Source organism: Saimiri boliviensis, chromosome 5, assembly GCF_048565385.1.
Source record: "Saimiri boliviensis isolate mSaiBol1 chromosome 5, mSaiBol1.pri, whole genome shotgun sequence".
Taxonomy (NCBI): Eukaryota; Metazoa; Chordata; class Mammalia; order Primates; family Cebidae; genus Saimiri; species Saimiri boliviensis.
The window spans coordinates 149,816,502-149,833,395 of NC_133453.1; the positions used below are offsets into that span (position 1 = coordinate 149,816,502).

The 16,894-nt window shown below is 46.4% G+C and overlaps 1 protein-coding gene across 2 annotated transcripts in view; it reads right to left on the reverse strand.

Annotated features, from left to right (window-relative positions):
• The window catches only part of GABRB3 (gamma-aminobutyric acid type A receptor subunit beta3), a 290,847-nt gene that overhangs the window by 88,197 nt on the left and 185,756 nt on the right, over window positions 1–16,894 (reverse strand). The gene's annotated exons all lie outside the window — the stretch shown is intronic.

A 16,894-nucleotide genomic window follows, 5' to 3' on the forward strand; every position in this document is an offset into this window, starting at 1 on the left:
AGCGTAATGACCTCTAATTACCTTGGTGACAGTCAGGAAGTGGGGCCTCTCAAGGTGCTCAGGTCATGAGGGCTCTCACCTCCCCTCATGGATGGGATTAGTGCTCTTGCAAAAGGCTGGAGGGAAGTGACGGAGGCTCTCTTTTGTCCTGTCTCTTCTGCCATGTGAAGACCCAGCCTTCCTCTCTGTCTTCTCCCTCCACCATGTGAGGACCCAGCAACAAGGCGGCACCTCAAAAGCAGGCCGCAGTCCTCAGCAGACACTAAACCTGCTGGCACCTTGCTCTCGGGCTTCCCAGGCCTCCAGATGTATGTGAAATACATTTCTAGTGTTCATAAATTACCTGGTCTGTGGTATTAAGTTACAGCAGCAGGAATGGAGGTAGCATAAAGAGACATGTCAGGTTCTTGAACAGCCACTACAGGGAAAGGGAGCTGGTGAGGAGAAAGGAAAATCACGTGCACCTATAGAAGAAAGCAGGACAGATCAAGGCTGTGTGTGTGTGTGTGTGTGTGTGTGTGTGTGCACGTGTGAGTGTGTGTGTGAGCACCTGTGTGCACACACGGGTGTGTGTGTGAAATTAGTGAGGATGGAGAGAGAAGATAAGTAGATAAAAGAATGAAAAAAGAATGGATGGATGATGCATCGATTCATGGACCACAGACGGCTATGGAGATATGAAAATACACTAAAATACGGCAATGTGGAATTACAGCTGTCTCTGAGGAGTGGGATCATGAGTTTTTAATTTCGGTCTTTAATAACATTTTGTAATTTCCGAATTTCCTACAAAGGGGATATTTTCTTAGTGAGATAAAACAGTCCAATTCTATGTTCAGAAATAATTGGGCACAAAACCAAAACACAATTCTGAGCAGTTCTGAGCGTCCAGCAGAGACTGAAACTGCATTCGGAGCGGCGCCAGTCAGCAAGTTCCTGGGGCCTTTCTCAGCTGCCCTCAGCAGCCCGGCAGCAATGAGCTTGGAATAAGCACCGGGCCGCGGCCGCGTCGCTGAAACACTGCGTTCCCGTCCAGGGCCCTGCCGTGTGCTTCCAAGTCTCACGCCGTTATCACGCCAATTCTCAGGTGAGAAGAAATGAGTGTTGGGTTAATGAACTCCCTTGGGATTTCACCACAGTTCACAGGTGGGGTGAGGTCGGCCTAGCCCCAGCCCCACGCACACTCCTAGCCCCATCTGGGCAGGGAAGGACCCAGACCCGGGTGACGGCTGCAGTGGGTGACGCTGAGAGGGGGACTTAGCCTAAGAGAAGGAGAGCTCAGGCTGAAGACCCAGCAGGGACGAAAGAGAAGCAGATCTTCAGAGAATCCCTCTGACTTCAGAAGTAAATGGAAATAGTTCCTTTTGACAGCAACAGGAGGCAGCCAGATGCCCAGACAGAGGGGGTGGGCACCCAGTGATACCCGACCTCCAAGCTGAAGGCCATTTAAAGCCTGAAAGCCAAGTTTAAGTTAAATCCTCAGACTGGATTGAGAACTTGCCTTCCCTCTGACCGGTCCCCACCCTTCACCTACTTTACATATTCCCACCCTTTCCTAATTGGTTTTCTACACTGTTGGGCCCACCGTTGAGTGGTGTCTGCACTTTAACCTATTTTGGATGCTCACAAACCAATCAGCATGCACTTCCCGTCCGGTGCCTACAAAGACCCCAGACTCAGTTGGTAGACGGGGAGATGCTCAGACTTTGAAAAGACGGACTTCAGGAAAGATGGCCTGCCCTTCCCATCCCCTCTCCAGCTCCCCTCTCTGCTGAGAGCTGTGTGCGTCGCTTAAGAAAATTCTCTGGCTTCATCATCCTTCAGTTGTCTGTGCGACCAACTTGACCTCATTCTTCTTGCACGCCAGACAAGGGATAGGGACCCACAGGCCCTCTGCCCTCCCTGACAGAGGGCAACTGCTCTGGGCACTGCCCCAAGGGGCCAACTGAGCTGCTAACCCACTGCCATCTGTGGACCGTGGGGTTAGGACAGAACTGGAACACCTCCTCCAGAGTTTCGGGGTAGCAGGCACGCCTACCCGGGTACCACTAAGGGCCCCACACAGAGCTTGCTTCTGCCTGAGCCCAAAACAGCTGACTGGATCCCTTGGGCTTATACACACACTCCCTCCCACAAGGGGTTGAGTGTGTGGACTGAATAAACAGGGCACCCCTGTTGTGAGCCCAGCAAAGTGGCCAAGAAGAATACTGCACCACCTAACATCAGCGTTATCATCCTTCTGCATTCAGCTACTTGCTGTTAAAAGCCAGAGGGTATACTGACTTGTGGGAAGATTCAAATATGTTCAGAGCTATAAAACATGTATAAATATCCCTTTTATTAGCAGTTTCTGACTGAGGAAAAATCAGTGGTTACAGCCCATTCATAAATGCTAAGCTAATGCTAAGAAGATCAGAAAGGGAAATAATTCTTATGCATGGTGACTGCTCTCACGTGAGAACTACACTCTGACTTTTTTCTCCTTTTGCCAAAATTCGTATCTAAGGCACTTGGAGAGTCACATCCTAAAAACCACAAAATCTCATTTAGATGTTTTGTTTTTTTTTTTAACCCGATATGATGTGGCTTGCTCTCCAACCCCACTCTGCCATAGCATCACATGGCAGACAAGAGGCCCTGAAGGAAATCAGACCATGTTATCCCAAAATACATTTCTTTGACATATTTTGAAGCTAACAGATTGAAATGCCCCCCACAAAGCCATCTTTTGTGGGGAAAATTTTTATCTGTAGAGCATCTCCATTCATGCAGCCAGGCCTTCGCTTTCTACGCCTTTCCCGGGAGAGACTGAGAGGCTGAAACCTTTGTCTGAGAGGAGACATTCACCATCTGTTCTTTCCAGGGGTTGCCACCTATGAGGCTTCCTCTACATAACAAGAGCCTTAGCCCCACAGCGCCCTCATCGTAACTCAGGCATCTCTTTCCACGGACTTCAAGTCTGTAGTCAATAGCTTAACCCTCCACCAACTGTCAACTAAGAATTCTCAAAAGCCCATCTATAACTTGCAAGCCCCATGTCTTCAAGATGTCCCTCCTTTTGTGGCAGAACCACTGCATACCTTGCAGGTATGGATGACTTTATCTGCAGTTCAGGGATTGAACCAAACTGCACCCTAAGGGCGTCCGGCGCTGTGCTCAAGACCTCTTGAGTTCACGCAGCCCAGGCTGTGGTCCCTCCTACTGGCTAAGAATAAACCTCTTTAAATGTATTGTGGCAGAATTTGGTTTTCGTATCATCATGAGGCTAACAAAGACGATGAATACAACAAAAGAAAAGTCACATGAATTTTAACTGCATGATGCAATAGAAACAGCTGGAGCCATAATTCCATCAAAACATAAATGTGCTGTGCCCTTAATATAAATGTATATGCAGACGTATAAACAGAGGCCATAACCCTTTCCTGGAAATAGTCAATAGCAAGTTGAGCATATTAGCTTCAATTAAACCCTTCAAAAACCAAGGGAAAGATCTGCAGTTTCCTAGACCACTGAGTTGTACCCTAAACGGAGGGTAGATCTGTATTTTTGTACTGCAACAATGAAAAAATGCTTATTCACGCTGACTTATTCTATCTCCAGAATACAGACAATTGAAAATGAACGACGTGGGGCAGGGAAGGGGGAGTCTGATAGCCTGAAGTTTATTTAAGTCCTGCTTTCCTCCTCTTTAAAATAAGGGTAACAAGGGTACACACCTTAGTGGATTATATTGAGTATCCAATTAAACTGAAACTGCCTTTGCAAAAATTGCAACAGGGAGAAACATTATGACAGTGACGGTGTTCTGACCTAACCAACTCCATCTTGCTTCTAACCTCCAAGCTGCCTTCGTTCATTCCTGGGAGCAGGCAGAACTAACTTTGGGAGAAACTTAGTTTATAGTTTAACTTTAAAATAAGGTGGATAACAACTCTTTCCCAAAATAAAGCCCCCTCTTGCTTAAGGACAAGACTGCCTTTGTAAAAAACTAACAAATTCAGCACAAGATTAGAAATTACGGTTTGGGAGTCATACTGAAAAAAGCCAAAAGATTCTGAACCTCCCAAGTTGCTCTTATGAATAACATCATTGTAAAACCTGATTGGCGCTCAAGATATTTTTCAAACCCTCCATTCTAATGTATCAGCTGGCACCATCCATACCAGTCATCTGACTCAACCAGTTCAGCAGTCCCACCCAGGAACAGAAGGCAGCAAGGAGAAGTTACTCCCATCGCCTATGATTTCATCTCCAAGCTGGCCAACCAGTCCTCCCCACTCTCTGGCCCTCTCACCCCTAAATTATCCTTTAAAAACTCCAGACTCTGAATTTTCAGGGAGACTGATTTGAGTAATAAAACTCCAGTCTCCCATTTAGCTGGCTCTGCATGAGTTAAACTCTTTCTCTATTGCAATTTCCCTAGCTTGATATATTGGCTTTATCTGGGCAGTAGGCAAAATGAACCCACCGGGTGGTTACAGTTCGCTCAGATATTTTTCATTGTCATAATTTTCTTACTGGTATGATTTTTGCAAAGGCAGTTTCAAAACTATTCATGTAAAGTTCTCAATACATCAAATAAAATGTTGGGCTAAGTATTTTTTAAACAGGAAGCATGTAGAAACAGAGAAGGAATAGACTGCAGTGTTTGAACATTTAGATAAGTTCCTCTTTTCAAGGCTCATGGAAGATTTGGGAAGCAGCTTGGAAAAGTACTCAATCAGATCACGACCATAATGTTTATCAGGACTAATAAACTGCTTGAAAGTTAAAAGAATAAATCCCAAATGCAAAGACCACCAGGAAATAATATCATTATGAGGCTTGCAATCTACAGGAGGTGCACTATAAATATACAAGGTTTGATGACTTCACATTTTTTAATTTGTAGTAGATAAAGGTACTTTTATAAATGGGTCTGGGCAGGTGCAGTGGCTCACACCTGTAATCCCAGCACTTTGGGAGGCCAAGGCAGAAGGACTGCTTGAGGCCAGGAGTTTGTGATCACTATGTCCTGAGCTACATAGTGAGAACCCATCTCTCCAAAAAATACATTTAAAAAAATTAGGCAGGTGAGGTGGCGCACACCTGTAGTCCCAGCTCCCGGTTAGGCTGGCGTAAGCGGATCACGTGAGACCAGGAGTTCAAGGCTGCAGTAATCTGTGACTGTGCCACTGCACTCCGGCCTGGGTGACAGGGTGAGACTTTGTCTCAAAAAAAGGGGAGGAAGGTTCAAATAATTTATCTTTGTACATTTTTGTTGTCAATTTTGGTTTTGGTTTTAGTTTTGCCTTTTCCGGAGTCAGCGTCTGACGCCCACTTTGACACTCTCAGCAGAACTCACCTGCCTGGGCCTCAGCCTCTGCACCTGTGAAAAAGGGGATGTTGTCTCTCATTTCCCTCCAGTATCGGAAAGAGAAACCGTCTAGTGACTTAGTACAAGGCAAACTCAGTTCATCCTTCCTAAACTTCATAAAGAGCAAATGTTACCAATGAGGATTAGATGATACATAAAATGAGATCGCTCAGAAAGCCTGAGGGGCATGCTTTGTTTGCTGCAAACTCACAATTTTTTCCTCAAGTACCTTACACGTGGCTAACCTTTGTTCATTTTATTCCGACTATCCTAGAACCAGGGTCTTCAATCCCTGTGCTGTGCACTGGGACCTATGCCTGGCCTGTGAGGAACCGGGCCGCACAGCAGGAGGTGAGCTGCAGGTGAGTGAGCATCAGCACCTGAGCTTGGCCGCCCTGCAGATCAGCGGCAGCATTAGATTCTCATCGGAGCGCAGACCCTTCTGTCAACTGCACACGTGAGGGATCTAGGTTGTGCACTCCTTTACGAAAATCTAATGCTTGATGATCTGAGGTGGAGTAGTTTCATCTGGAAACCATACCCCTCCCCCAGTCCCCCATCTGTGGAAAAACTGGTCGCTGGTGCCAAAAAGGCTGGGGACCCCTGTCCTAGAACAGAGGATTAAAATAAGAACTTCTTGTCCCGGTTTTGAGATCCTTGTGGATCTAAGTCCCAGCAAATGACGTTTCAAACGCGGACTGAGATCCCAGTAACGACGCTATCCCTAGTAGCTCCATCCGTCTCAGGGTGGAAGGCAACCCCCTTCCTTTCCATATTCAGGAAGAGGGGCAACACAGTTCACTACTTGGGGAACTTACAGTCTTTGGTATGTTCTGAAGCTTTTTCACTGTGAGAACCAACTCCTCCACTCATCTCAACTCGCACCAGAAGTGACCAGTTTCTCATGGGCAGGAGGTGACCTGAAGACCCACAGCATGGACTTCATTGGCGGTTTGGCCCTTTGTCTTCTGAGGAGAGGCTTATGTTCTTCGGTGTTTTATTTAACAGAATAGTCTTCCCCTTTGAGCTGTGAGTATCAAATGCTGAGTGGTCTCTCTTCACCAGTGTTCAGACTATTTGGAAGAAAACTGGCAGTCAATGGTTGATCATTCTCTGACTTGAATCCTAATTGCCAAATGCAATCCAAGGTTATTCTGACAATAATACATGAACCTGTAAGACTCACTTGCCCTAGTTTAGTAAAAGAGACTTGTATGCTCTAAGTCTGTGGATGGATGGTAGGTGACAAGCTAGCCACCCAATACTCTCAAATATGGGTAAAATTGTGTTTATTTTCTAGACACAGTGAGCTGAAGACCGGGAAAGGGCATATTCATGGAAACATGGTATGTCTCAGACACTGTGTTAGGAGCTTTATATATGTGGCCTTGTTAAATTCTCATAGCAAAGAAGAGAAGCAGAAGTATCATCTTAGCTCATAGGTAACTGAATTTCAAAAGGTTTTATTCACTTAACGAAACCACTTTTGCAAAAATTACGATAGATAAGCATGACACAGGAAAACTATGCCAGTGAAAGAAATCTGACCTGCCTCCATTTTCCTTCTAACTTCCAAGCCGCCCTTGGTTTATTCCTGAGCCCAGCCTAACTAACTTTGGGAGGAATTTAGCTTATAGTTTAACTCTGAAACAAAGAAGATAACAGCCCATCCCCAAAACAAACCCTATCCTTACTTGGAGACCAGACTGCCTTCGTTAAACTAACAAATGAGCTGTAAGATTAGAATCTATGGCGAGGGAGTCATGCCGCCAGAGGCCACAGGGTTCACGCTTGCCCAGCGGCCCCTATGGGTAACTATCACCATTGTAACACCTCAAACTGATGTCTGTGATATTCTTCAGACTGTGCATCCTGATGGACCAGCCGGGGCCACCCAGACCAGTAAACTGGCTCCACTACTTCTGTGATCCACACAGGAGTGAAAAACAGCAAGAAGACAGTTTTGACCCCTATGATTTCATCCCTGACTTGACCAGTGTGCATTCCCTGGCCCCTTGCCCACCAAACTATCTCTAAAAACCCCCAGCCCTCCAATTTTTTAATTTTGGGGGAGGCCGATTTGAGGAATAAAAAAAACTCCTGTCTCCCGTCTAGCAGGCTCTGTGTGCATTAAATTCTTTCCTGACTGCAATTCCCGTATCTTAGTCAATCAGCAGTCAAGAACTGGATGGGTGCTTACATTACGTTATGGTCCTACTACGTACACAGTCCAGCCCACACGCATCTGTCTGATTCCAAAGCATGGCTGTGACTATGGAAACAGCCACAGTTCTCATAATCAACTTGACATCTAGAGGACCCCAGTGCTGCCACACACTCATCTGCACGTACGTTCGCCCTTCTGATGGCCAGGGCATCTGCTAGCTGCTGCTCCCTGAAGCGTACATTTCAAAGGGATTCCACCATCACTCCTGACAATGCTGGCGTATTATTTGCATGAGGTTCCCTGTCAAGCATTTGCAGGCTTCGCATAGGTGCTCGCACGTCTGTGACGTGATGCGGATTTCCTCGCCAATCATGATTGACCTTCGAATGGAAATTGGTCATTTTGATCCCAAACATTCTAGAACTGCTATATTGCCTATTGAAATGGAACATTCAAAACCAGAAATCAACAACAAAGAAAGTCACAGGATACCCAGTTAGATGACAAGTCATAGGTGAAAATCACTACACTCAAAATAAATTGATCAAATTGTTCCTACAAGCAATTCCATTTCAGTCCTTGGAATCTGCTTTGACTTTCCCATTCACCACATTCATGCTGAGGCTGTGTCCACTCTGTTTTCCTCTTGAGGCCTAGAGGGGAAGATCCCACCTTCAGATGCCTGGGATGGTTTGGGAGGGCCTGGGAGGCTGTGGGATGCAGCCATGGGGCCACTGTCAATGGTTCAAGTCAAGCACTATTCTTTAGCTTATTGAAATTACATTTTCTGTTTGAAAAATAAAACCAATAATTTATTTAAAAGGAAGGCTGGGTGCAGTGCCTCATATCTGCAATCCCAGCACTTTGGAAGGCCAGGGTGGGTGGATCACTTGAGGTCAGGAGTTCAAGACTAGCCTGGCCAACATGGTGAAATCCTGTCTCTATTAAAATACAAAAATTAGCGGGGCCGAGCGGGGAGCACCTTTAATCCCAGCTACTTGGGAGGCTGAGGCAGGAGAATTGCTGGAACCTGGGAGGCAGAGGGAGCCATGAGCCAAGATCACCCCACTGCACTCCAGCCTAGGCAACAGAGTGAGAGCTCGTCTCAAAAAAAAAAAAAAAAAAAAAGTAAGTATCATGATGATGGCAAATGGAAACCTAAAGTCTTGGGGACTATTTTCAACAAACTTGACTGAAATATCCTGTTTTCCAAACAGGTTCATCTGGCAGTCTGAATTGAGAGTAGAAAGAGGAAGATGAAAGTGAGGAAGAAATGCATGTTCTTTGTCAAGAAAGGAGTATATCAGCATAATCTAGTGCCTTCCTGGAGAGAACGCACCACCCGCCATGGGCACAAGCCTGCACTGGGCCACCCCGGGGAGGCACACACAAAAGCTTACATTGTAGAAGCATCTTGTTGCCAGTATCGTCAGGAATGACTGAGGACTCCCTTTAAAATGCACACTTCAGGGAGCAGCAACTAACAGAAGGCCTGACCATCAGAAGGGAGAATGGGGGTGGGCGTGGCAGCTCACACCTGTGATCCCAGCACTGTGGGAGGCCAACGTGGGCGGGTCACACGTCAGGAGTTCGAGACCGGCCTGGCCAACATGGTGAAACCCCATCGCTACGAAAAATACAAAAATTAGCCAGCTGTGGTGGCACACCCCTGTAATCCCAGCTACTTGGGAGGCTGAGGGAGGAGAATGGCTTGAACCTGGGATGTGGAGGTTGCAGTGAGCCGAGATCAAGCCACTGCACTCCAGCCTGGGTGGCAGAGCGAGACTCCACCTCAAAAAAAAAAAAAAAAAAAAAAAAAAGAAAAAAGAAGAAAAGAAAGAGAAGGGAAAATATACATGAAAATGAATGTGTGGTAGTTTGATTAGGAGAACTGCGACTATTTCCATAGTAACCCAGTATGCGTAATAAACAGTTTTGTTGCATTGTAGTTAAAACCACCTGATCTCAGATGGTGAGGGAGCTTTGAAATCCCAAGTCAATTTCCTCATTTCTCTCCTATAAGCATCTATAAATAGAGGATAAATACATCAGAGTTAACAGTTGCCCAGTTTAGAATGAAGAGCAACTGGCAACTGCCCAAAATGCTTTGACAGTAAGGACTATTCCCAAAACCTGGCGAAAGTCCAGGCCTGTTTATCACACGGAGAACAAGCATCACACAGCAGTCAGATTCTCGGAGACATTTTGGGGAAAGCACCCCGGATACAGCCAACTTGGGCTCTAGGTCCGGTTTTGCTTTTTCTGGTCACAGCTCTCCCGAGCCTCAGTTTCCCCACCTGCAAAGTGAGACGGAACCTGTCAGGTACACCACAAACATCTGTCATGATGCTAAAGCAAAATGCTGAGTACCCTCACCCGGTGATGAAACCAAATTATAAAAACCTTGGTTTTGTTTGGGGGCAAGGGGTTTGAGACAGGGTCCCGCCCTGTCACCCAGACCGAAGGGCAGCGGCGTGCACTCATGGCTCACTGCATTCCCAACCTCCTGAGCTCAAATGATCCTCCTGCCTCAGACTCCCAAGTAGCTGGGACCACAGGCATGTGCCCTATAACTGGCTAACTTTTTAATTATTTGTCAAGGAGGGGGGTCTCCCTATGTTGCCCAGGCTGGTCTCGATCTCCTGGACTCAAGCGATCCTCCCGCTTTGGCCTCCCAAAGTGCTGGGATGACACGTTTGAGCCACGGTGCCCAGCCAAGAAAGACAAAAATATTAAAAGAAATATTTCTGGACGGGCGTGGTGGCTCACGCCTGTCATCCCAGCACTTTGGGAGGATAAGGTGGGCGGATCACAAGGTCAGGAGATCGAAACCATCCTGGCTAACACGGTGAAACCCCATCTCCACTAAAAATGCAAAAACTTAGCTGGGCATGGTGGCACATGCCTGTAGCCCCAGCTACCTGGGAGCTGAGGCTGGAGAATCTCTTCAACCCAGGAGGCAGAGGTTGGCAGTGAGCCGAGATCACGCAGACAGAGCAGGACTACTTCTCAAACAAAAATAAAAAAGAAAGAAAGAAATACTTCCTCCCTGACAATTAGTGTAGGTAAAAACAGGCAAATTGAGTAGTCTGAGGTCATCACAGTGAAGGAGACTCATGATTCCTGATTACCAACTGAATTCTCAACAGTGATAGGCGCCAGAGAAAACTATGAGACACCCAGTGCATGCACATGCCTACACACGCACATGCACACAAACCCACACACAGAGCTCATGTGCACACACACTGTTCTTTGCCTCCCCTTAATCATTTGTAAACTCTTAGGTGAGACACAGAGTAAACTGGTATCTAAGATACAGGCCAAATTAAAGTTCCCTTGAATTCTGAGCACCTGTATGCAAGATCCGTGCTGAACGTCTACGCGGACCATCCCCTTTTATCATCATATTCACTCGTCAGCCAGGGAACGGTTACAAGGTGCTTGGGCAGTGCAGACGAAAGCAGCACCTCTCAGCTCTAGAGTGGGGCACAGGAGTGTGCAGGGAAAGGCATATTCATACAAGGGCAAGAAGGGCTTTCAGGCATGGCGAGGGAAACGCACACAGGACGCAGAGAAGGTGAGGGTGGGGGTGGGAGGGGGTCTCAGAAGGAAGAGAGGGGACACCCAAGGAGATGCAGGAGCTCACAGCACTGGACCGGGCCCAGCTGCCCAGGGGAAAGTGAGCCAGGATGTGAACCTGGACCCGCGGGGAACAGCTTCCTCCTGGTTCCGAGACCAAAGTCCTGCCTCGGAAGGAATCTGGCTACGTGAGTGCTAAGCCCTTAATATGGTTGTTACGCCTGGCGTGTGGCTCTGACTGCCACAAACCACATGAAAAAAATGTTGTGTTATATAAGACACTGAGTATTCAATTAAACTCAGCCGAGATAGTCAAATTAAAATATAACTCGTGGATGACTCATCCCCACTGTGCCTCCTAACGTTCCTCAGATGCCAGCTTCGATAAGCATGAAAACACAGTCCCTTCGAATGAACGGAGGCCCCGGAACCTGTGCGGTGCAAACACACGAGGTATATTTACCAGAAATATGTCTTCCCAGCTGATCCGCTTACGCTCTTTCACCTCTATCCACATTTCATGCAAAGAAAACAGGCATTGCTGTTACCATAGAAAAGTATGAATGCTACAATTTTCAAAGATGCTATGCTTTCGGCATAGCTCTAAAAGGACCCTGGCAGGACGTAAAGGGTTAACTCTCCATTGGGTAGTACACAGAAGAGTGTTTATCCGACGGGGAAGCTCAGCCTTTCTCCTCCCATCCAGAGACACATCCAATCAAGACTTCTTACTGGGTTATGCTGCCCTGTTCACAGCCAGGGGCATTTCCACAGCTGCTACACCTGCATCAGGAAACAAATGGCCTTATTTTTAGCTTTCGATGGTTTGTGTAAAACCCCACAGCAATTAGGCCTCATTACTGCGTGCAGCTCCATGCCACGGTGCCTCTGCGTGGATGAACAGGGAGAGACTTGGCCTTAGGAGCAAGGTGCCTGCAACCCTGGTCCTGGCATGCACAGCTCACCCAGCACTCAGGAGAGACAGGTCCTCACTTCTAACACACAGCACACAGGAGAGCATTTCAGGGCGGTGTGGTTACAACCCCAACCCAAATCGGGTCAAGAAAGGAAGGTACATTCACGTGAGGACAGGAAAAGCGTGAGCAGGAATACAGAGGCAACTCCGGCAGACACACATCCTTCAGCGTTAGCATTCTTCATCTGCTTCAAAGTTGTTTTAGAGTAATTATAGCTTTACAAGATTTTGAAAATGTTTAAAAACCCAGGATGCTCACTGTCCCCCAAGCCTGTCATCTGGCATGGTTCTAGTACAGTATCAATCACTAGGAAATAGACATTGGTACATTCCACAGACCACGTTCAGATTTCAGCAGCTTTCAATGTAAACCTACATTGTGTGTGTGTGTGTGTGTGTGTGTGTGTGTGTGTGTGTAGTGCTGTGCCATCTGATCACATGTATAGGTTTGTGTGTAACCTCCACAATGGAGACACAGAACCGATCAGAACTGTTCATTGTCACCGGTCCCCTTCACAGCCACATCAGCCTCCCTCCTCTCTCATCCCAACACTGGCAATGACGAATGTATTCAACTTTTCAGTTTTGTTATTTTTAGGAACACTATATGATTTTCTATCTAATAGTTCTACAAATTACTAAAAGTGGGGTGCCGAAATCCCCAGCTATAATTGGGACTTGTCTGTTGCTCCTTTCAGCTATCAGTTTTGGTATGACGAATTTCCTGGGTTTTGGTGCACCCATATTTGAGACTGCTATGTCTAACTGGTACACTGATGTTTTCAATTGTGACGTGGCGTCCCTCTTTTCGTTGCTCTTTAATCTACATTATCTGACACAGTCATGCGTGCTTTTTTAAAAGTTAGTGCCTGCATGAGATACTTTCTTTCATCACCTGACTTTCGGCTTACCTGTGCCGTCATGTTTGATGTGAGTTTATGGGAAAGAATGCACTGAATCTGCTCCTGCTTTTTATTCATTCTGAAAATCCCCATCTTTAACTTGCGATGTTTAGACTTTTAATATTTGAAATAGATATTGATAGGTTAGGGCTAAAGCCTGACAGTTTATTTCTTGTTGTCTGTTTCTTCTGTTTCCTACAGCTCTGTCTGGTTTTCCTCATGTTCTTATAGACCACGTGAACACCTTTTGGAAGTCCATTTTAATTTATCCAGAGTTTTCCATTACATATTTTTGTATGATTTTTGGTAAGTTTTAACATACGTGTAACAGCCTACTGGTATCAGCCTTTTCACACTTTGAGCACAATTTAAAAACTTGTCCTCTCTGAAGTCCTTTTATACTCCCATCTTTTAACATGGAAATGTCCTCTACATTGTTTTTATAGAGTCAGGGTCTCACTGTATTGCCCCGGTGGGAGTGCAGTGGTGATCATAGCTCACTATAACCTCGGATTTCTGGACTCAAGCGATCCTCGCCTCAAGCCTCCTGGGTGGCTGGGCCGACAGGCACGTGCCGGGGTACCCGACTAATTGTTTTTTAAATGTTTTGCAGAGATGGGGTCTTGCTCTGTTGCCCAGGCCTCCTCTACATTCACTGAGCACTGCATTAGATAGGAACATTCATTTCTGTTTCAGTCTTCAAACACAATTTTCAACAACTCCTGAGGAGAGGGGTGGCCCTTGTGTCTTTACCACTCGCTTATTCGTTCCATCGTCTGTCTACCTTCACAGCCGTCAGCCTGCTCTGTCAGCATTTTCTTTACGTCTATTACTTCAGGCATGCGTTCCAGGTAGGTCTACTGAGGACAAATTTTCCTGCAGTTCCCTTCATCTTAGAATATCTTGAAAAGGACATCCTTAAAACATCCTGAAAGACTGGGACGCCGAGGCAGGCAAACCACATGAGATCAGGAGTTTGAGACCGGCCTCACCAACATGGTAAAACCCTATCTCTACTAAAAATACAAAAGAATTAGGCAGGTGTGGTGGCAGGCACCTGCGATACTAGCTTCTCGGGAGGCTGGGGCAGGAGAATTTGTACCCAGGAGGCAGAGGTCGCAGTGACATTGCACTCCAGCCGGGGCAAGAGGAGTGAAACTCTGTCTCAAAAAAATAGTAACATCCTGAAAGATACTTTTCCTGGCTATGAAATTCAGTTGATATTTCTTTCCTTTCAGCATTTGCCAAATTCGGGGAATGTCCCCACTATGACACCTTTGATTTTTTTCCAGGCCCCAACTCTTCCGCTAGGTATCCAGTGACACAGATGTCACATCTTCTGTGATTATCTTCTTTGTTTCTAGGTCAAGGTGGAGTTTAGCTCCTGAACGGACTTTACAGACACTACCCCGCCAGGAGAATTAGATGGAAGATCACATCCCTACTAAGGCCGCTCAGCACCTGCCTGGCAGGAGAGGGATGGAGGGTCAGCGCCCTGCTCAGCTCATCTGGCAGGGGCACCTGCATTTTGCTGCTGTTTCTGTGGTACTAGGGACAGGTGGACAGTCAGCTCCCAGCTCAACCCAGGGAACTTTGGGGTGGAAGGGAGGTGCAGTGCTCCCGCTGGTGCCTGGCTGGACCAGGGCAGGTGTTGTCAAGAACATCTTCTGTTGTGCTATTTGCCTGGGACCCGGGCTTTGGTCGGAGCTCTCCAGCGGGGCTTCCAGGATGCAGACTTCTCCAGCACCACGTCTGGAAAACAGGAGACGACAGTCCCAGGAAATCACCACCACGGTGGTCCTCCATTCTGAGGTCCGGCTTTTCCACCTGTCAGAATCCTCCTGCATTTTGCTGTATAACGTTCAGGGTGTTTCAGCTGTGGACGGGGCATGGGAGGAAGAGGGGTACACCATGTTGGCCAGAATTACAAGGCTCATCTTCATTTATAACTTCATTCAATCTTCACTGTGTACATTTCAGGGTGGGAGGAAATCATTTTTTTGCATATTAAAATCGATCTTTTTAGTATTTATTTTTCTTTGTTATAGGTACCTACGAGTTGCAAGTATTTATGGGGTACATGTGCTGTTCTGATACAGGCATACCATGTGTAAGGATCAAGCCAGGCTCATGGGGTGTCCATCGCCTCAAGTCCTTACCCTTTTTTTGTGTTAGAAACATTAGGAACATTCTAATTCTACTGTTTTAGTTATTTTTTTTTTAACATTTTAGTGTATATTTTCTGTGTATTTTATATTTTAGCATTTTAAAATTAAAGTATTTAAAATGCTAAAATACGAAATATATTATTTTTAACTAGTCACCTTGCTGTGCCACCTATCACTAGACCTTCTTCACGGCGTCCATCTGTATTTTTCTACGTGTTAACCACGCCCACTTTACACGCCCCTCCCACTCTACCCCGGCTCCCAGCCCCACCATTCTACTCCCTCTTTCCACCTGCAGAATCACAAAGGTAGCAGCCACTATCAAACTGCTATTTTGAGGCTGCATGTAAATATAAAATTGAAGAACCAGGATTCAAAAACTAAGAGTATCTTTCAAACAGCAGTAGTAATGGTAGTAATAATAGCAAACGAACGTTTGCTTTTTGATGTTTACCCACTGTTCCACCTGAAGTGACATTCCAGTTCCCACACATGGCAAGCAGAGGAAGAGGAAATCAGGGAGAAGGAGGAGCTGGTGTCAGGTAAGAGGGACCCCACATGCCCATGTGGGCATTCCTGTTGGAAGGCTGGGCACCCCTCACCAATCATATCATCTTTCTGGGGCACCATTTCCTAGTCTTCAAAACGGAAATGATAAAACCTCATCTAGCTGCCATACAGGCTTCCGTGGTTTTTCTTCCTTTAAAGGTACTAATGAGCTACTCTGTATGACAGCAGTAGGAAAAACTATAAAGTTGCACACAAGAAGAAGTATAAAACTGGCTATTTATAATGGATGGTAACAATAAGAGCATGCCTCTGTGTTGAAATAGCACGTATGGTAAACCACTGAGGAGCTTCACAAGTATGAAACCTTTCTCTACCTCAGATAATTCAAAGGAGAAACCCTCTGACCTTAGACTGTTATTTTACAAGCACACACACGAACACGCACACAGAGACCTGCTTTTTCGCCTGAAGCCACAGTATAAAGAAAAGCATGCTTACGTAAGTACAGCAGCACTGAAAAATGGCCTCTGTGAAACTCCTCAATAATCCAGCCAAGTGTGATGCTATTTTTAGGTTTCAGGGGAAATGAATTGTTCAGATGAAAGCATTACTCCTTCATTCTACCCAAGTACCATATTACTTATGGTCAAACAATTTTTAAGGCACCAACTGAGCAGTGTATTTCTATTACTTGGCAGATGGGAAGCAAGAACTGAATATTTTTATTGCAACTCTTTCTGAAAAGTAATTTGTCAGAGAAAATGTCCTTTCCACTCCCCAGCAGCAGACCCGGCTTCTTGTACGTGCTGAAGTCACTCGGGGTGGTGAAGCAGGGGGAGGCCGAGGGCTGCAGTGACCCTGCCCGGCTCGTCACGAGCCATCGGCTGCACTACGTGAAGCAGTTCGGAAGCTACTGGTGAACATGGAAGGATACGAAACGGTCTCTGCGAGGCACAGAGAGGCTGACCGTCGTTATTTGGTATTGTGGATCATCAGTGCGGGTCAAATGCAGGCCAGGGCAGGAACCAGGAAGGCAACCTAGTGCCTCTTCAGGGATTCCTATGCCACCTACAAAACTCAGGACATCCGTGGGGCTGGAGGCCACCGGGCGAGGGGGCTCACGCCTGTAATCCCAGCACTTTGGGAGGCCAAGGCACACAGATCACCTGAGGTCAGGAGTCTGAGACCAGCCTGGCTAACATGGTGAAACCCTGTTTCTACTAAAAACAC